Genomic DNA, 21,570 nt, shown 5'->3' on the forward strand with positions numbered 1-21,570 from the left:
ATCTGTGACCCTGTTCTTGTATTCTTCTCTAGGATGAGAGGAAGAAAGGAAAGATGTAAGAAAGGAGTACCACATAGGAATTTTATTGTTGTTAATTTGTTTTTGTTTATTTTCATTTAATAACAATATGAGAAATCACATGACTGAGTATATAGAGGATTAGCTTTTTGTCCTGAAGACCTGGATTCGTGTCTTGACTTTGAAACAGTGATTTAATGACCATGAGAAAGTCACTTGACATCTCAATGCTCTGGTTAACTCTCTGAGACTCTAAATTGAAAATTAGTTGTCTACTCTGCATCAGTGAAGGAACTGGATTTTCCTTATAATGATACCATCACAAGTCTGGTCTAGAGGTGGGGTTAAAAAACACATAGTACAAAAGCTGGACCAAGGGATATAGTGTTTATTCGTTTGATACAAAAAATTAAATCCATTACCAGTAAATATGGTTGGATTGGTTGCCTTTCAGCATTTTTCTCATCTTTCATAATTGTAAAAATTAACCATAAACCAATGACTTACTCACCTAGGTACTCTATCTCAGATTGAAGACAATGTCAGATAGCTCAAATGAAAAGGCTCTTTCCAAAATAGGATAATCTCAGAAACACACATGTTATGGTAAAGATGTAGTAGAAAGACTTAAGGCTTTTTTTCCCTCAAAACATGAAACTGTCTTGAACATCTACAAGACTAAAACTAAACGTTTTCTTGGCATTCAAGGCATTCCATAGTTGGTCACCATTCTCCTTTCCATTTATTTGCTATTTATCTTTAATGTCAACCTTTCAATCAAAACAGATTTAGTTACCTCACCACTGCCAAAGCAACCCAAATTTTTCCTAGTTGTCAGAGATGAGATACTTATCTTACTATTTTCCACCTATCTCATTTCTACAAACCCTTTCAAGGCTAGCTTCAGTTCTCACTTCTCCATGAAATTATTCTGTTCTGCATTAATTTGTTACCTTCTCTGAACTCTCATAATTTTTATGGTACTTTGGATTTACATATTCCAAAATCTGGCCCTTTAACTCCAACTTGATTAATGTTTACATCGTCACCACTCCGGTTGGTTCATTATTGTCCTTCCTTTGCAAGGAGAACCAAAATGACATCACTATGTTAGAGTCAAGGTACAGTTTGTCCAACTATGACTGATCAGACCAATAGAAGCTTAGAAGGTTCTACCACAGGTAGAGCACAAAAAGTCCACATGAACATTTGGAGTGGAAATGTCTCTAAATTTCTGCATCTCATGTTTCTTTTGAGCTTCTACAATTCTGCTTCACTCATAAAGCATACCTTCTTTGGTGCAGGAAAGCCATGCTGGGCAGTCCTTCATTGGTGTCTCTTATCTTTCACTATCAATTCCATAGTTCTTCAAATAAACCTTAAGAATGTACTCATATCATTTTTTTTTTCTAACCTCTGTGGGAGCCCTTACCTTGTCTGAGTTCTCCATAAATGGAGATTTATGTAATTGTAATTAAAGTTTTGTAAGTTATGTAATTGAAGTTTTCAAATATGTCTGTTGTGGTGCTGACTGGTGGAGAACTTGTGTTTTGATGATGTTGTTAATTATTAAGTCAAAATTAGCACAAGCAGCAGAGAATCAATCCATATTTTGTTGCATCTTGTCCTCAGAGGTTGCATTTAGTGCACAATCACCTGTGAACAAAAGTCATTCACCAGGGGTGGCTAGGTGGCTCAGTGAGTTAAGTACCGGCTCTGGAGTCAGGAGGACCCAAGTTTGGTTCTGGCCTCAGACACTTAACACCCACACAAAAAAACCTAGCCGTGTAACCTTGGGCAAGTTACTTAACCCCAATTGCCCTCCAAAAGGTGCAAAAAAAAATCATTCACCAACTCTCCTTCCACTTTAGTCTTGATTTGTAGCCTTTTCAAGTTAAAGAATTTACAATTAGTGTGGTAGATGGCCTTGTCTTTGTTGAAGGCATCTGACAACACTGCTGAGAAAATTTTGCTAAAAAAGCATGGGAGCATGCACAGAACCCTTCTCAGCTCCACTGGTATCTAGAAAAATGTAAGAGCATTGTCCATTAATCAAAGCCTATGAAAGCATGCCATCTTGAAATTAACATACAGTAGTAATGAACTTCTCCAGGAACCCAAAATTTGCCATGATATTCCACAAGCCCTCATGACTGACAGTATCAAAGGCCTTGATCAGATCAATGAATATTAGATCTTAGTTTTGTTCTTGGCATTTCTCCTGGAGTTGTCAGGCAGCAAACACCACATTGACCATCCTTCAGCCCTTTCTAAATCCAAGCTGGTTCTTGGGTAGAGGATCTTCTAGGTAAAGGATTAACCTATCAAGGAGACCTCTGGCAAGACTATTGCCAACAATGACTAAGAGAGAGAACCCAGCTGGTAAGGCCCAGATGCTTTGTCATAGTAGAGGAGCCTAATGGTTTTCATAATGGCATTCTTGAGTTGAAAGTTCAGCTAGAGAGGAATCAATTTCAACCTGAAGTACAGGGTCACAAGCTTAGTATTAATTGATGATGGTCAGTTGAGAACACTATGGAAGTGGTCAGCCCATCTCATCAATAATCAATGTGGCTCCATCAGTGTTGAGTAGTTGCAATACACCATAGGTCTTTAACCCATAAATAGCCTTCAGGGACTCATTAAAGCACTTTGGAGAACAAAACTAAATTTCAACTGACTTCTTACTTAGCCAAGAATCCTGCGTCTCTCTAATCTTTGTTTGCATTGTACTTTTGATAGAGTTAAAAGCTGCCTTCTTAGAGACAAATGAACTATGTTGCTTGTGGAGTTCTCATTTTTTCATTTAACAGCTTTTGAATTTCCCCATCATTTCCATCAACCCAGTCTTGATGTTTTTGAGTTTTCTGACTCAGATGAGTAAATGCAGTATACAAAACTTCTGAAAACTTTCCAATCTTTTTCTGTTCCACTGTTGCAAACTGTGTGTTGACTCAACTTTCTCTTCAAGTTAGCAATAAACTGTTCCTGCTTGGAGAAGTACTCTAATTTGTTGACATTAAGTTTTTTGGTAGTCATCTTACATTGGGGCCACCATTTTGTTGAATGTGAATATTTATCTTGGAGAAGAAAAGTCTATGATCAGTTCAACACTCTGCATCACACATTGCCTTAATCACTTTCATATAATGTCTGTCTCTTCTCCTTTCACTTACATAGTCTGCCAGTGTTTGTTGTGAGGGTGTACCCATGAAGTTTTATTCCATTTATGTAATTGGAATACTGTGTTGGTGATGAAAAGGTCATGAGATGCTCAAGTTTTCAAAAGTAAATGACCATTGCTGTTGTTTCCTACTCTATTCCTCCCAAGGACTCCCTGCCATGTCTGGTAGTCTCTGCCTACTTTATCTTTTAAAGTCTGTGAGAATTATAAGCTTTTCCCCTTTCTGCATCTTGATGATGAGAGTCTCCAGGTAATTGTAATTTTTGTTTCTTTTGCCTCATCAGGGTTCATCATGATGGGAACATATGCACTTATGATCATGGCATGTCACTCTCCTGCAAGTGGAAATCACATCATGGTAAGTCTGTTGTTCACTACTTTGTTAGGCTATATGAGTTTCGATTGCAAAACCTACACTAGTTTCATGATGCTTCCCTTCACGGAGGCCACTCCAGAAAAACATGAATCTAGCTCCAGCTTTGGTAATCTGACCTCCATTTGACAGATTTGTCTTGACTCAGGGCTGCTATCTGAATATACTACCTGCTGTGTCCTCTTGCAACAAGACCTGTTTCATGTTTCTACTGGATTTTGTGTTGTCCACAAGTATGTAAAATAGTATGATAAAAATACAAAATCTTTTGATTTATCCATAAATTGGATTTAAGTGAGGCAGAATTTTGTAAAGTTATCAGCCTCACTCTCTCTTCAAATCTAGTGGCAAGCCAAAAGTGAAGATTCGGGTGATAGCCAAGGATGCAGCAGACGATCTTGGTGTCTCTGATTTCTAACAAAACTCTAAGTGCTCCATAGTGCCTGCTTCACCTTTTTTCATGACTGTTGGAAAAAAATTGTTCTCATCTGCCCATTCCATGAGAGGGAGTCTTCACATGCTTGGAGTAGATACCCCCAACTCACTGAATGGTTTGAGACCCCTCAGTTATTCTCGACTGCTGCTGTGCATGCTATATCTTCTTGGAGCCACAACCAAGAGTTGGGTGAATCAGATGGACATCAGAGCTGGAGAGCAGCTCTGAAAGGGGCCCAATAGCCCTCACATTGGAGGGATTAGTATTCCCTGAACACACCCTAAAATCCTGCTACCACTCTGAGGTAGGCATTCATCACCTCTTGCCTGAACTATTGCAATAGTCTCCTATCACAAGCCTCTCTCTACTCCAATCCATCTTTCCCATGAATGGCAAAATGCTTTAGGAGAGGCTAGGGGGTAAAGAAGATAGGTCAACAAGTCTGGAGTCAGAAAGACCTGAGTTCAAATCTGGCTTTGGGTACTTACTAGCTGTATGATGCTAGGTAAGTCATTTTACCCTTCTTTACCTCAGTTTCCTCAACTACAAAATGGGTAGAATAATAGTGCCTACCTCCACCTCCCCCAGGGTTGCTTTGAAGATCAAAGGAAATAATAATTGTAAAGTGCTTGGGAGGGTATCCGACACACAGTAAGCACTATATAAATAAAACAAACCAACATATAATGAATATAAATAAATATAAAGATATTCCTGATGCCTATAGGAGTCAATGTAAACTTACCTGGCATTTAATTCTCTTTACATTCCATTCCCTTTGTACTGTTCCAGTCCTTTTAAACATTACACATGATTCACCTCCATGTACTCTGTGACCCAGTCAAATTTTCCTGTTTTAAATTTGCACGATACCCCATCTCTTATCTCTGTACCTTTACAATGACTATTTTACATGCCTAGAATACACCTCTCTCCTCATGTCTAGCTCTTGGAATATCTGGTTTCCTTCACACACCATCTTCTCCATGAGGCCTTTTCCAATACCACCAGCTACAAGTATAATACCTCTCAAAACAAATTTGTTTCAGTTTTCTCAATATAGTGTGCCTACAAATGTAGATAATCTTCACTATTAGGATGTAAGCTCCTTAAGGTCAGAGACTTTTTTGTGGCAATATTTCCAGCACTTAGTTCAGTGTATGGTATATGGAATGTGGTTAAAAAAAGTTTGTTGATTAGTTAACTGATGGTAAAATCCATAGAGAATTAGACCATGAGTCAGGAAGACAAGTTCAAATCTGGTGTTAGACATTTACTAGCTATGTGACAGTGGGCAAGTCACTTAATGTGTTCCAGTTTCCTCATCTATAAAATGTGCATAATAATTGCATCTCACAGGGTCATTGTGAGGATAAAATGAGATAATTTTAAATCAGTAGGCACATAGTAAATGCTATATCAATGTTAGCTCCTACTATATTATTATTGTCATTCTTATTAATTATTACTGTAATATTAGACAAGTCTAACAATAGTAAAATTTTTCTTCTGAAAAGAGGATAGGAATTATTCAAGTAAAGGTGGTTTTAAGTGAGTCAATGAGGGGTCATAGAATTGATTCCTGAATGGGATGATATGTTAGACTGGAGAGTAACATAGGACATCTATATACAAGATTGCATGGGAAAAGCTTTTGTCTACATCCTCCCTTATGTACACCCCCTCACATTAAGGTACTTGCCCAAAATGGCACATCTATAACCCTAATGTTCCTCTTTGTTTTGTCTATGAAGATGTCAAACTGTCTTTTGGAGCTATGAAAGGAATCCAATGTGATATACCATATGCTATAGAGCTTCTGATGACTTGGCAGAGCATCAGTTCTTCTGTTGCCCTGTATAGCACTATGCAAAGTCAGGGTAAGTAAATGTCACTTGACTAGCCAAGTTCCCTGTGTGTTTGAAGCAGGAACAGCCTGTTTTACATCTGTAATCCTTCACAATGTGTGAAGAGCTGGGGACAGCTGAAGTCAGCTTATACACTTTCAGAAAAGCTCAAGTCTTATTGTTAGAATGTTCCAGAGACTTCACAAATATGAAGAATCTATGGGAAATGAGAATTGGTGGAGGATAAAGGAAACATTTCCAACTAGATTTGTTCTTTTTGGTTACACGGGTTGCAAAGGTATATGGTTTTGGCAAAATGTATTTGCTCATTTTAGGTATATAGGACTCGTTCCAACAGGCCACGTAAAGGGATTATTTTCCTTTGATAATAATACTTTTTAATAATGATGTAGCATTTTAACATGTGCAAATTGCTTCAGTCTCAGATTAAGATGAACATAAATAAGTATACTGAAATTCTGAACAGCAGAAATTATTTGTATTGTGAACCACTCTTCATAAAGGCACAGAAGACAGTCAGTTCTATCTCACAGGGACGTTGTGAGGATAAAATGAGATAATTTTAAATCAGTAGGCACATCATAAATCCTATATCAATGTTAGCTCCTACTATATTATTTTTATTGTTATTATCAATTATTACTGTAACATTAGACATTTCTAACAATGGTAATTTTTTGCTTCTGAAAGGAGGATAGGAATTATTCAAGTAGAGGTGGTTTTAAGTGAGTCAATGAGGGGTCATAGAAGATATCCTGTTCATATTCTATTCATAAAAGGATTGACTGAAAGAAAAAAAATGTCCATTTGCTTATTCCTGTAAGATATTCCTTAATATGTATGGCTAAAATGTCTGGTTTTGCCACTGGATCCTTCTTAATTGTTCTGAATTACCTGTATTCATGTATGTCCAGGGCTGCTCATTAAAGAAAAGGACCCAAGAACCTCACTCTATGCATTGGATAGGAAATCAAGTAGGAAATAATAATAGCAAATATCTATGTCACTTTAAGACTTATAAAATACTTTACATATATTAATTCATGTGATTGTTATGGCAACAATATGGAGAGGTGGTATTGTTCCTGTTCTGTAAAACTGAAGCTTAAAGTGGTGAGGTGATACCCAGGGTCACCCAGCTAATATTCAAACCAAGATCTTCCAAACTCTGTGTCCAACATTCTACCCATTATGTCACACTTTAATAAACTTACTAATCAGCTTCCTTCATATGATTTGGTAGACACAGAACATATGTCTAGCTACCCTAACAAAAATCACAGAAAATATGAGCCTTATAATATGAGCATGATGGCAATTTCAACTTTTTCCTTTTAGAATAGGTAAAATGCCAGATGACTCCAGGTCTTTTCACAGCCCGTGGTAAATGATATCATCTAAAAACTTTCTTCTGACTCACTGAACTGAAGTCAATGTATTAACCTTACTAATTGTAAGATTCCAAATTAATACCCTTATCTAAAATTGGCATTAATAGAAATGTAAAAATAGCATCTATTCACTTACCAAAAAGAAACTCCCTAATCTTAGGAACTTTTTATAAAAGTCAATTATACAATCATAAGCCCAACAAAGATAGCTTCCAATGACAATGAGGCTAATGGAAGGAATGGGGTGCTCAGGGCCTAGGATTGATAGGACTAAAGCTCAGGGTCATCTGCATAATAATACATCACACTATTTAAAGAAGTGTTCAGTTACTCATGGCTTTTTGCTGCCATTTCTTAGGAAAAGATGAGAGAAATACTGTAAGAAAGTATTTTGCAGAGAATTTGCTATTTTCTTTAGGAACTCTGCCTGCCCATTTCAGCTTTTACATTGTATTCTTTTCAAATGAAAACAGATTAAGAAATAGAGGCAACCAGCTACTAAATTATGCAGTAGTCAGAAGAAAAGGTCCCCATTCCACCTCTTCCACCAAACACTGAAAAAAGAGAGTTACTTGAGTGATTAACATGAAAACACCAGTCTAAATGGTCTGGGGTTCAACATTTAATTTTATGACAAGAAAATTACTAGGCCAGGTAGATGGCACAGTGAATCTGTGCCAGGCCAGGAAACAGGAAGGTCTGAGTCAAATTCAGCCTCAGATAGCTACTAGCTCTGTGACCCTGGGCAAGTCATCTAAACTCTATTTGCTTCAATTTCCTCCTCATTAAGTGTGGATAAATAATAACACCTACCTCTCAGAGCTATCTTAAAGATCAAGTGACATAATGATTGTAAAGCTTTTTGCATATTTCTTAGCACAAAGAATTTACTTTACAAATGATAGCTGCCACAAAAACAAACTCAGAGATGTGTGTTAATATGTATAATCTAATATTTCTACTTCTTCACCCTAGAAAGTTGTGTTTTCAGAAGTCTATCACTGAATGAGCCATTCACTTCCTTGGTTCTGTAGAACAGGATCCCATTATTCACACACAACTCTATTTTATAATTCACATTCTGTCTCTACTCAGCTGAGGGATTCCTTGTCAATTTTGCTCCCCTTCTTAGCACTATTTTACCTCTTTCTACAAAGTAATGCTGAGCAAAACTAATGTGAAATTGTACTATCAGGTCAGTTCTTTAGGTCAGGGTTGTTTGAGTCCTTTATTTACTAGAATAAAAGCACCAACCTCTACCTCCCACTACTATCATTTTGTTTTTTCACTAAGCCTTTCCAGTTTCATAAGCAATCTTCTAGGTATGGATGTCTCAGTGATTATTAAAGTTACTGAAATCCTCTCTCTAATCAGCCCATGCCACATGACAGCCTCTACTAAGGAGACTTACCTCCCTTTGGTTTAGTTTCCCTTCTCTCAGTTTATAACATCACACCTAAAGGCTTGACAATAATCATAATAAATAGGGGCAGGTAGGTGGCACAGTGAATAGAGCACCAGCCCTGGAGTCAGGAGGACCTGAGTTCAAATCCGACCTCAGACACTTAACACAACTAGCTGTGTGACCTTGGGCAAGTCACTTAACCCCAATTGTCCTCCACAAAGCAAAAAAAAAGAGTAGTTTCAAATTGCTCAGAAACACAAATAAGAACTAATATAAAGTAATATGTGTGGGTGAAAGAAGCTGAATCTCTTCCCACTCAATACCTTTCCAGTAGTTCAAAGAAGAACCAGGAAGACAAGAATCAGAGAGGTCAATGGAGGACAGTAGAGTGAATATTTCTACTGATAACACTCCTGGGAAGGAAATGATAGAAATATGCTATGGATTGGTTTTTAGTATTCTTATCAATTCTGATCTGCTGTTAAGGTTTGATCAATTCTTCTCTTATATGACCAGCTAATCTTTAGATAGTACTTCCTATGTGCTAGGCAGTATGCCAAGTGATTTGAAATTAATTTAGCATTTAATACTGATAACATCCCTGGATGGCAGGTACTACTATTATCCCCATTTTACAGATGAGGAACCTGAGGCAAACAGGTTTATTGACTTGCCCTGGGCCACACACAGCTTATAAGTGTCTGAGGCCACATTTTAACTCATGTCCTCCTGACTCTAGGCCCACTGCTCTGTGCACTGAGCCATCTAACTGCTGTAATGATTTTCTTACTGGTAGTATAATTAAATGTTTCTAATAAAATTTTCATATCCTGCCTCTGACAGATGTTGGTTGTGACCCTGGGCAAGTCACTTAAACTATTTGATACTCAATTTAATCTATTCTCCTGAGTCACTTGGCCTCTCTGTTCTAAAAACATAAATTACAGAGGAGTTTCCAATCTGCATGGGGATAGGGAGTTTCTTCAACAAGGAATTCTCTATGCTAATCTAAGAATAGATCCAGTCTATGTCTTGATCTTAAGCACAAAGACTACATTACTATAAGCAGGAGACATTCTTATGCATACAATAGTTTCTAGTTATGCAGTCAAAAAGAAAAAAAAAAGTTGTTCCTGGATCCTCACAACATGACAGCTAGGACTAGAGAGGCATATTCCTAGAATTGCCTAAGCTGCAATTCTGATACTCTCAAAGTTTTAAAGTTTTATACAGAATATGTCAGTTTTTCATCTCTGTTGGACATTTTCAAGTAAGTTTCGAGTAAAATAAATTGAAACTTTGATGTGCAAGCATTCCTACTTAAAACAATTTTGAAATAAACTACCTGCTTTGGTCAATGTGGATAAACTCCATTGATACTTGTCAAGTAAAGGTTTAATTCAAATAAATATATCGTTTCACATGATTTACAAGACAGATCTTGCTTCACTTGGTTATATGGAGAAAAGGATGTGGTTCTTAAAAGGAGGTGATTTGTTTTTCTCTCTTTTGATTTCTCTGCTGTTGGCTTTTGCATGTTATTTCAGTTCAATTAATCAAGCAGTTATTTAGGACCTACTGCATGCAAGGTACTGAGGCTACAAAGAAAAAACCAAAGTCTTTGTTCACAAAATAAAAGTTCCTAATGATGAACACTGGAGAAAAATCATCAATTTACTTCAAGAAGACAAAACTGGCTTCAATTGTGTTCACTGAGTGGATAAAGTGTGTGTGTGTGTCTGAGAGACAGCAGAGCACCCTAAATCTAGTAATGCAAAAAATAAAATAAAATAAATGCATGTTATATTATTATATAATAGGGCTTCTGTTGCATGTTCAAAAATACTATAGGGAAAACACAATCCTTAGTAAAGGATGTGTTGTCCATGAGAGGCAAAAATATTTGAATAAATGATCAGAGAATTTAAACTGAATGTGACTGACCTCCTTGAAAGTATAACTAAAGGCCAAGACACCACACATCATGGATCAACTGCATACTTGCAGTAACTGCATTTAAAAGAATTGCTGCTGCTGAATTCAGTGAACTCTGTATTATACTGCAGCCCTTTTGAGATATAAATGCTGAGTAGACCCTAATGGGAAGTTATCTGACTCAGCATTTTCTATAAAAGCATATATATTGGGCAAAAATACTAAAGAGAGTGGGCACATTAATAAATGAGGTGGGCCATAAAAATCCATGATGATTCTAAAGTGACTGAATTGCTTTTCTAAATTAACCTTTAACAAGGAAAATCAAGAAAAGAAGCTTGGACTATTAGGAAGTAATGAAGTAAAAATAGCTATTGGTAAGAAAGAGGCAGGTGACTGCCAAAGAAACGTGATTATGAATAGCTCCCCATATCTAGATTTGTGCTTTCTGGCAGTACTAGGGAATTAGCTAAAGTACTTACTAAAACACTGAATATCCGTGAAGTCAGAAAGATGAAGTAGTAGAGAAAGTTTAGAAGACAAAAGAAGATGCTAATTTACTTCTTGTTTTTTTAAGAGATTTTCTCTTTTGAAATGGTTCTCAAAATATTTTCCACATACAACTGGTAGTTTTCAGGGGCTTCCAGGTAGTTCATAGACCAGGCACCTATCATGTTTAGGTTTGATATGTGACAGCTGAGTACATAGAGTAAGAATTGACTAATGAAGTTAACGAATTTCTGAGTATTGAAATTTGGGGTATTTCTTTTAATGTCACTATTAAAGTCACATTTTCCAAAAAGGAAGGGAAGTATGAACAAGAAATGCTCCCCCATAGTATGACACCATCCTGGATCTATACTTTATGCCCGGAGTTCTTAACATTCTTTTGTTTGTATATATCTTTTGGCTATATCATGAAACTTATAGATTTCTTAGAATGTTAATTTTAATGAATAAAACACAATACAAAATATTACAAAAGAAAATCAGTTACAATAAAATATATACATATGCATACAAATATACATATATACAGAGAAAATATTGCAAGCAGTCAGAAAGAAATAATTCAAGCATGGTGAAAACACAATCAGGATAAGACAAGATTTAGCAACTTCTACATTAAAGGATCAGAGGGATTGCAATATGATATTCTGGACGTCAAAGGAGCTGGAATTAAAATAAAAAATCACCTACTCAGGAAAACTGAGTGAGAGAAATGTACTGGGAGAGTATGAAAACGAGTGGTAGAATGGGGCAAATTATCTCACATTAAAAAGGCAAAAAAAAAAAAAAGCTTTTACCATGGAAGGGAAGAGGGGGAAAGTGAGAGGAAATGAGTGAACATTACTCTCATCAGATTTAGCTCAGGGAGAAAATGACATACACACACTTAATTGTGTGTGGAAATCTATATTACCCTGCAGGAAAGTAGGGGGGAGGGGAGAAAATAAGAGGGGATATTATAAGGGAGGGCAGATTGGAGGAGGGGGTAATTAGAAGTAAACACTTTTGAGGAGGGACAGAGTCAAAGGAGAAAATAAAATCAACAGGGTATGAGATAGGATGGAAGGAAATATAGCTAGTCTTTCACAACATGACTATTATGGAAGTGCTTTGCACGACTACACATGTATAACCTATATTGAATGGCTTACCTTCTCAATGAGCGTGAGTGGGAAGAGAGGAAAGGAGAAAATTTGGAACTTAAAGTTTTAAAAATGAATGTTAAGAAATTGTTTTTAAATGCAACTGGGTAATAAGACATACAGGCAATGGGGTATAGAAATCTATCGTGCCCTATAGGAAAATAGAAGGGGAAGGGAATGGGGGTGGGGTAGGTGATTGAAGGAGGGCAGACTGGGGAAAGAGGTAATCAGATTGCAAGTGTCTTGGGGTCAGGGAGGGGAGAGATGGGGAGAAAATTTGCAACTCACAATCTTGTGGAAGTGAATTAAAATTAAAAATATCTGGTTTTAGGAAACCACAGACTCAAGAATTGTCAGTAATTTGACATAGCTGACCAAAAAAAAAAAATAGTTTGCTCTTATTCTGGATTAAGAAAAGCATAGTGACCAGAACCAACATGCATTATTTTAAATCCACTCTACCCTGATCAGACCAATTTGGATTATTTTGCTACAGCCTGAGCCCCACATTTTAAGAACGAAGGTGATAAACTGTATCACATTCAGATTTAGGCATCCAAGATGGAAAGCAAGATGGAAAAAAGAAAGACTACCATGACCTATAAGCATTTGTTGAAGTAACTGGGATTTTTTTTTTTGTAAGGAAACAGTTAAACTATAGGAATGCCTTTCTTCAACTAACTAAAAAAAACTTATATGGAAGATAGATTCTATTTTTTTTTCTATTTGGCTCCAGTATTGCTAGGAACAATTGGGCAAAGTTACAGTCAGCCATATTTACCCTCAATGCAAGGAAAAATGTCCTAATGATTAGAGACATCCTGAAATAGAATGGATTGCCTCAGGCCATAGCTGATTCTCCCCACAGAGTAAGAAAATGTTCTTCCAAACTGTATGGGTACAATCACCCCATGCTCTATACATACCTGTGAAGAGATAGATAGAAAGATAGACAGAGAGGTAGAAACACTGACTGTGGCTCAACCAGTCACTTTCACCCATTACATAAATCCCCTGCAATATAGTTAGACTCAGATTAGTAACTTACTTTTATTGAAAGGTACTGTTTTAAAAAATCATTTTACCTTCTTGAGTTTCAATTCCATTTTAACCATTTTTGACCTAGTCTTCCAAGTCCAAAGCTTATTCTCCTTGGCAGAAAAAGCAGAAGCATAATGAGTTGAATAATTCAGTCTTCTCCCTGCCAATCATTAGCATTGTACTGTTGACCCTGAACAATAGTTCTATTCCTTCCCTGCCCTTGTCCTCTTGCCCCCAAAATAGCTAAAATTTACTTTTGGTTGTTAGTATTCATTTCCAGTCTTAGCTAATCCTGAGCTTTTGTGCTCCCAACCCTATTTTGACAGATCATTGACACTCTCTCGTATTTATTCTGTCATGTAGAAGAAGAGTTAGGCTTGTTCTGATTGGCCCCAGAGGTCAGAATAAGGAGCAGTGGGTAGAAGCTGCAAAGAAGTGAATTTAATTTAATATAAAGAGAAGAGGGGAATGAGAAAATTTCAAATAATTGGTACTTTCCAAAATTAGAACTGCCTGCCTCAAGAGGGAGTGGAATTTCTCTCACTAGAAGTCCTTATACAATGACTAGATGATCCAGTTACGGGGAAATACTATACTAAACTTGCTTTAGATTTAGAAAATATAGGTTCAGATCCTGACTCTACTACCTGTGTGACTTTATGGAAGTCACATAACTAACATGAGTCTCAATTTTTATCATTAAAATAATGGAGTAGGATCATATTTCTTCAAAGTTCCTTTTCAGTTCAAAAGCTTTGAAATTATTTTCAACTTTTACTACAGAAGAGATCATCATTATCCATATTCGAAAATGGGAGTAGAGAACCTGAGGTCCCTTCCAAGTTTGTGATTCTGTCATTTGCCCTCATACCTATTACATGCATACACATAAGCATGTATAAATACATACATATGTGTATATACATAGACATACCTATCTTTCTATCTGTAAAATCACATTGGTTGTGGAATGATCTGTTTTCCAAACCCCTCATCTAGCTACTCTTATCCACCAGTCATTTTATTTTATGTTCTTCTAATGATGTTGCTTTCCTTTCTTCATAGATTATTCCTCACTCTAATCCTCCTCCCACAGGAAGGGGAATTTTATGGAGGTACCATTAGAAGGCATAGTAGAAAACAACAGGTAGTCCACAAACATTTATTAAGCATTTGGCATGTGCCTAGCACTGTGTTATATATGCATTAGATACAGATGTAAGCAAAATGAAAGACAGTCCCTTCCCTGGAGGAGCTTAAATTCTAATATGAAAAGACAACACACAAAGAGGATGAAGGATTACCTGTGTGAAGGTGGGGAGAAATGTCATCAAAGTCCTGACAGTCAGCCTCCAGTGAGGAGGTGTAAAGCCATGCATGAGCAGCTTTCCAGAGGGCTGCTGCTGTGAACAGCTTTCAAGGTTCTGATTATATAATACAGTGAACTCCCTATTAATTCAATAACAAATCAGGGCAAAACATTCACAGAAAATTAAGGTACAGCATTCACAATGTTACACCTTATCACAGAAAATCAAAATACAGCATTCACAATGACATAATAACTCAACAACTTATCACTAAAATGGCCACATAGTTTTGAACAAAGTACAATCATTTAGTCAATCAATCACTTAGTAACTAAATCATTCAATCATAAAGTACAAAAAGTCAAAGTCCTCCACCCATGGGTCACACTAAGTTATAAATTAATCATTATTCAGTCATCATTCACTACTCAGTACCCTCTTAAGGGGTAATGGAAAATGCACAGGCCATCCACCCCTAGGTCACAAGTAAATCACAATTTCATCACTACTCAGTACCCATGGAGAGGTCTTTTCATCTTGACTCGAGGCACATGGTCCCAGAACCTACTCAAATCTAACCAACTGCCACCTGAGTTCAAAGGCAGATAATTCCCAATTCCTTGTCCAGCTCTCCGTGCAGTTCCTGCTCCATATTGAAGCTCACCGTGTCCAGTCCATCCCAAACCCCCCCATAGTGTCTATTCCTGGGAAGACAAGGCTCAACCAAGACACAAAAACATCCATACACATTAACAAAGCCACAACAACATTTGTACAAAATACTGGCACCACAATCATGCTTCCTTAGTCTTCTGTAGCCCCCAATGGCCCTTGGAAATCCTTAGCAGCTCCAGCTAGTCCTCAGAAGTCTTCAGCAGCTTCATTCTCAAAATCAAAATTACTTTCTCCAATTCTCAAAATCAAAATCATTTTCTCCACAGAAGTTCCAGTCCAGCAGTAGCAGCCCAGCCTTCCGGTCTTCAGGTGCTTATCCCAAGAAGTTCTGACTGTCCAGCTTGTGCTCTTTAATATGGTATATCTCCTCCCTGTTCAGTTCCTTCTGTTACATCAGCAACAGGGGATCATACCTTCTGTTTCTTTAACAGAGGTTTAATTTGAAACTAGGTGCTAAGTACCTCTTAGTTTTTTAATACAAAGGGAGCTTCAAATATCATTACCATTACAGAAGGGGAATGAAAGTTAGCTGGCTTGAGTCTCTCCCCAAAAATGGAAGCTCAAGGAAAAACTCACCAGGAAGAGGTGAGAGTTAGTGTGAAGGAGAGATGTTCCAAGGGGAAGAGAGCCCCTGACACTGAGGAAAGTTACAGGATGTGACTACACAACTAAGGCATTTTGGCTAAGGCAGAAAATTCAGGAGCAGAGCCAGAAAGGGAAGGGACATAGTATTTGTTATTAAGAGAGATTTGCATTTGAATACAAATCAATAAATCAAGTATTTATAAAGTATCTCATGTTTCAGGCACAGTTTCCAGTGATAAAAACAAAGAATGAAAGAATCCCTACAAAGCCTCCTTCTTTTGCTGATATCTATCCTCTTTGCCCACCACCCACCAATTAAAAAGAAAGAAAAACAAAGCTTTATAATAAATAAGTATAACCTAGCAAAACAAATTCTTGTGTCGGCCATGTCCAAAATATATGTCTGAATATTCGCCTGAATTAATCACTTCACTGTCATAAAGTGGGTTTCATGAAGAGTTCTCTGGATTCATGGTGGGTCACATCATTGATAAACTTTAAGTCTTTCAAAACCATTTGTCTTTACAAAATGCTTTTGTATAATTTGTTGTAATGGTTCTGCTTACTTTACTTTTCCCTTCTCCTTCCTGTTATAAATGAAAATCTATGTGCTCTGTCTAGGGAATAAACATGCTTGCTGGGCATCCAGGAAGTTTCATGATCTTTAATTTTACATTTATTCTATACTGAATAAATGGGTTGCCTCTTGAAAAAAACTATGAAGGATCAGACAAAGGCAAGCCCTTGTTATGCTTGTCTCATTTGACTTTCCCGCCTATCCTCCCTTCAGAGCTGGGATTGGCTCCAGCTCTTCTGGTTTCCAACTCTCCTGACCTGACCATTAATGAAAAGTCAGTAACCATACCCCAACTGGTTCTAGCCAGCCTAGCTCAGGACCCTCTTTACAGATTTATGCCTTCCTGCATGTAAACACCCATTATTCCTATAGAATCGGTGTAAATAAAACTGTCAGCACTTCTCACATTCCATTCCCCCTTTCCTTTTCCCTTCCTCACTTCTTTCTGTCCTCCTTCCCTCTCTCCACATGGGGAGTCATGCACTTACATGTGGGTGCTTTGTCCAAAGGAAAGTGGATTTCTTCAAAGAGAGCTCTGAAAAAACTAGGCTTTGGTAAGGCCTACTGGGATTCAAATGGAGTTACTACAGTATACCTTAAACTCAAATCATTCTGGCCTTCATCTTTCATCTACTGGCCAACAATAGGTCCCAACCTAAATCTCACTTGGTCATTGTTTGGGCTCTATAGGTTCAGTGTGAATGCAAATAGCATTTGTTTCAGTTTTGGCCAGAAACCCTGAAGGTCTTTCCCTCCCAAACTGATTCTTTTTCTTTTGACTAGGTAAAATAGACCATTCTTCGCCTCATTTCTTACCTAGCCTTAATCACTAAATGGGCATTGCCTCAGAAAAACTGAGACTTGGGAAAGATCTTAGCTTAAAAATTGAAGGTCTCCCACTTCAACAGGGGCATCTCCACTGATCCTGATCTATATCTTGCCACTGGTGACTCTAGAGGAGAGAGTGATGATGGTGACTTTGTATAGCCCTGGCCCACTCACATCCAATTCACTCGTAAGTCTAGACATCACCTTCCTGATGTCATTGGTCCTCTTCAAGAACAAAGTCAAAACAACAATGGTCTAGTGACCATTTAAGCAGCTTGAACCAAAGGGGAAAAATGTAGACTATAAATATTGAAAGAGAGACAGAGAGAGAATGTGTGGGCAGAAGTGTAGAGATATAATTCTATGCTAGTAGAGAAGATATTCTCCAAGGAAAGAAGAGTAGTAAGTGAACCTCCTGTTAATATCATTGAGGCAGAAACCAAAGTCTTTCTTGGAAAATGGCAGGCAAGATTCCTCAGTTATCTCTCCATGCATTCTTGTAAACCTCATTTAGATAAGATCGTGTGGATACACACACATGTATTATGTGTATGTATGTATGCATATATGTACATATATAACATATGTGGGAAACATACACAGCCTATAATAAGTATTTTTCCCTAATTCTTCTCAAGGGGAAAGTGATATTTAACTTACATTTTATCAGCTTACTTCCTACCCACAAACACAAAGAAAATGCTCTTTAGAAAACATAATAAAATACAACAGATTAGATGAGTATTATCATTGATACTAATGTGGACCAGAATATTGGTGTCACTGGGAAGCTTGATTTAATAGTCTAAACTAGGAAAACACCAGCTAGATTGCAAGTAAAGTCAAATCAAAGCAAAACATATTCATTAAGTGTCAAGAATGTACTGAATGCTAAGGTTACAGAGGAAGGTTTTTAAAAAAAAATTCCTTGGTCTCAAGGAAATCATAGTCTAATGGTAGAGACAACATTCAAATACCTATATGTAAATAAGTTATACACCAGACAAACAGGAGATAATTATAGAAGCAGGGTATTATCATTGAGTGGAATTGGGAAAGGCATCATGAAGGTAGGAAGGCAGTGAAGGAAGGAGGCAGATGAAGTAGGAGAACATTCTAGGCATTAGAGACAGTCTATGAAAATACAAGGAGATGGGAGGGACTGTGTGCAAGGGAGAAAAGGGCCAAAGTCACTGGATGACAGAGCAAGTGGAGAGGAAAAATGGTCAGTTTATGAAGAGTTTTAAAAATCAAAGAGAGAATTTTATGTTTTATCTGAAAGGTATAAGAAGACAGCAGAGTTTATTGAAGGTGTGTGTATGTGTACATAAAATTGATTTAACAGCTGAGTAGAAGATGGACTGGAATGGGGAGAGACTTGAGGCAAGGAAAACAACCAAAAGGCTCTTGTCCTATTGTTATAATACAGATGTGAGATGATGAGGCCTTGAACCATGGAGGTGATACTGTCAAAGGTAAAAAGAGGACATACTGTATACAGAGGATGTTAGGAAAAAATGCTATAGAATTTGGCAAATGAGTCCATCTTAGGAGGGTAGTGAGAGAGTACAGAGATAAAGATGATGCAAAGCTTTCTTTCTTGGATGACTGAGATAAGAGTGGTATCCTTCACAGTAATAGAAAGGGGAGAGAGTTTGGGGGAGAAGATGATGAGTTTGGTTTTGGACATGTTGAGTTTAAGATGTTTACATGACATGCTCAATTCAATATATCCAATAGGCAGCAAGACTGGAGGTTTTACAGAGAAGTTAGGGCTAAATAAATAAATAGGGCAGCTAGATGGCACAGTGTAAAAAGCACCAGGCCTTGAACTAGGAAGACCTGAGATCAAATCTGGCCTCAGACACTAGCTGTGTGACCCTAGGCAAGTCACTTAGCTGTTTGCCTTAGTTTTCTGGAGAAGGAAGTGGCTAACAACTCCAGTATATTTGCCAAGAAAACACTAAATGGGATCACCAAGCGTTAGACTGAACTGAAATGACAGAACAACAACAATGCTAAATAAGTAGATCTGAGCATCATGTGCATAACTGAATTCATGGATGCTGATAAGATCACCAAACAGAATAGTACATAAGGAGAAGAGAAGAGGGTAGGGAATGAGCCTTGGGGGATCTCCACAGTTAGTAAATGCTATCTAGAGAAAGATCCAACAAAGAAAACTGAGAAAGTCAGAGGAGAATTAGGTGAGAACAATGTCACAAAAACCTAGAGATTTTCAAGAAAAGAAGTTACAGAATATACCTGGGACACTTTAAGTTGATAGTACCAGTTGGATTAATCTGGGACCAGCTGTGGGCTCTTTGATGTAGTGATTGGTATAATGTCAACTCTTATGCTTTTGTAGGAAACTCTTGAGATCCCAGATAACTTCCTATCTCATTACTTTTAACCTCCTTGTTGGTGATTTTTACTTGCTTTTATCTTCCTCTCCACAGCTTTTAACCACTTTAGGAACTACTTTACCTGGGAGCAGATGCATATGTTTTTATTTTTAATTAAATCAATTATATATTTGAACCTCAGGCTCAGAGTGATCCATTTCATCAAATATGTACAGAACTAATATTCTTCCTAATATTTTTATTAACTCCTCTATAAGAACTTCCTTTCCATAAGTCATCTAGCTGTTATCTACTTAGAGAAGAATATAAGTTAGAAAACATTTGCCTCTTAAGGACTAGATGCTCTGCTACTCACAAAATTTTTGATATTTTAGGTATTTCCTAGAGAATAGCATTCTGCATCTTCTTTTCAGTGGATAGCATACAGAACATATATAAACCTTGTCACAACTACCACAAAGAAATAATAAAGAAATGTTCCTCTCACCACTCTCCTTTCATCTCCTCTCTTCAGATATCTGTGTTAATAGGCTTCCTCTCTAGTCGTGCACAGATCAAACAAGTATAACCCCTGCAGGAGAAGATCAGTGGCAAGACTTATCAAGCAGTTGACTAGTGTGACACTCCTTCAGGATTTAGGTTGCAATTGTGATCACAAAAAATGTTTCAAGAATACACACTTGGTTGGCCTTGGCTTTACATCCTGAGCTATCATCCATACACGTCCCATGCATGTGATGCTGCCTTCCAAAAATAAATAATGATAATAATCCATAGTAAGAAATCTAAATGATTAATCAAGGTATATTGTCCAATGTCACCTTAGTTTCAGTGTGACTTCCACAGCTAAATTATGAGCAATTTTCAGATACAATAGTGCTGTGTTGTACAGACACATAGTGGACTTGTTTCACATTGATCTAGGCACGAAGTTCTTAACTTGGTGTCCGTGGACATAAAAAAAATACTATATTTTGATATAATTCATTTCCTTTGCAATTCTCCATATTTTATTTTATACATTTAACAAACTGATTCTGAGGAGCCTATAGACTTTACCTGATTATCAATGCATTTATTATAAAAAATTAAGAAATCATGCATTTTGGGGGAAACATGATCACTTTAAAAAAAGTGAAAGTAACCTAATTTCTCCCAACTCAATGTGCCTACTTATTTAGTGGGGACTATGGGAAATGAATGAACTTGGTACTAATAAACTTTAATGAGTTCTTCCCATCAGCTTTATCTTAATGTTTTTTTATTACTGGTTGTGGAATTCATACCAGTTGACCTGTAATAAAAGACAATTACATTAACTACGTAATCACAAACCTCATAGAACAGCACAGCACATTTTGAAATGATGAAAAAGAGAAATAAAAGCTTTTCAAATAGATATCTGTATTCCATACCAGTACATTGGAAAACATTCATCCATTGTGGTAAATACACTGTATTGCAGCCAGAAATAGCTTAGAAAATCATCACTTCAATAAGCTGAATCGAGTCATTTTTCTAAATCAATTTGACTTCACTTTATTGGCCTGCTATGTTTTTTGCTCTGTACAGTTTTCCTCTGACATACAAATGAGCAAATTAAAAGAATTAGTAAGGTCAGTAACACAACTGTTGGATGACAATTGTGTAATTGTTCCCTCCAGGTAGGCAATTTAAGACGAGTATGAAGTCAAACTTACTACTCTACATTTTTGACTAAGTAAATATCAGAAATGAATCCACAGTTTCCTTTTAACCATCTTGTTTTCTTTCTTTTGATGAAGACTGAGCATGGGGAGAAAAATGCAGGAAATCAGATCATAGTAAGTTATTTATTTCGATTTGTCTGAGGGATAATGCAGATGAAAGAACAAGTAACTATTATTATTTTTCTCCTTCTTAATCCCATAAATTGTTCATTTTAAA

At 37.0% G+C, this 21,570-nt stretch overlaps 1 long non-coding RNA gene across 1 annotated transcript; it reads right to left on the reverse strand.

Annotated features, from left to right (window-relative positions):
• Positions 1 to 390: 390 nt before the first annotated feature.
• Positions 391 to 15,043, reverse strand: LOC138155581 (uncharacterized). The gene is made up of 2 exons (XR_011166879.1): positions 14,608 to 15,043; positions 391 to 3,537 (listed from the first exon to the last, which is right to left on the reverse strand). It is a non-coding gene; the product is annotated as an uncharacterized lncRNA (long non-coding RNA).
• Between the last annotated feature and the right edge of the window lie 6,527 nt (positions 15,044 to 21,570).

This window comes from Petaurus breviceps, unplaced genomic scaffold, assembly GCF_028583685.1.
Source record: "Petaurus breviceps papuanus isolate PSGF00001 unplaced genomic scaffold, PetGlider_PUasm1.0 91133, whole genome shotgun sequence".
In the NCBI taxonomy this organism is placed as follows: domain Eukaryota; kingdom Metazoa; phylum Chordata; class Mammalia; order Diprotodontia; family Petauridae; genus Petaurus; species Petaurus breviceps.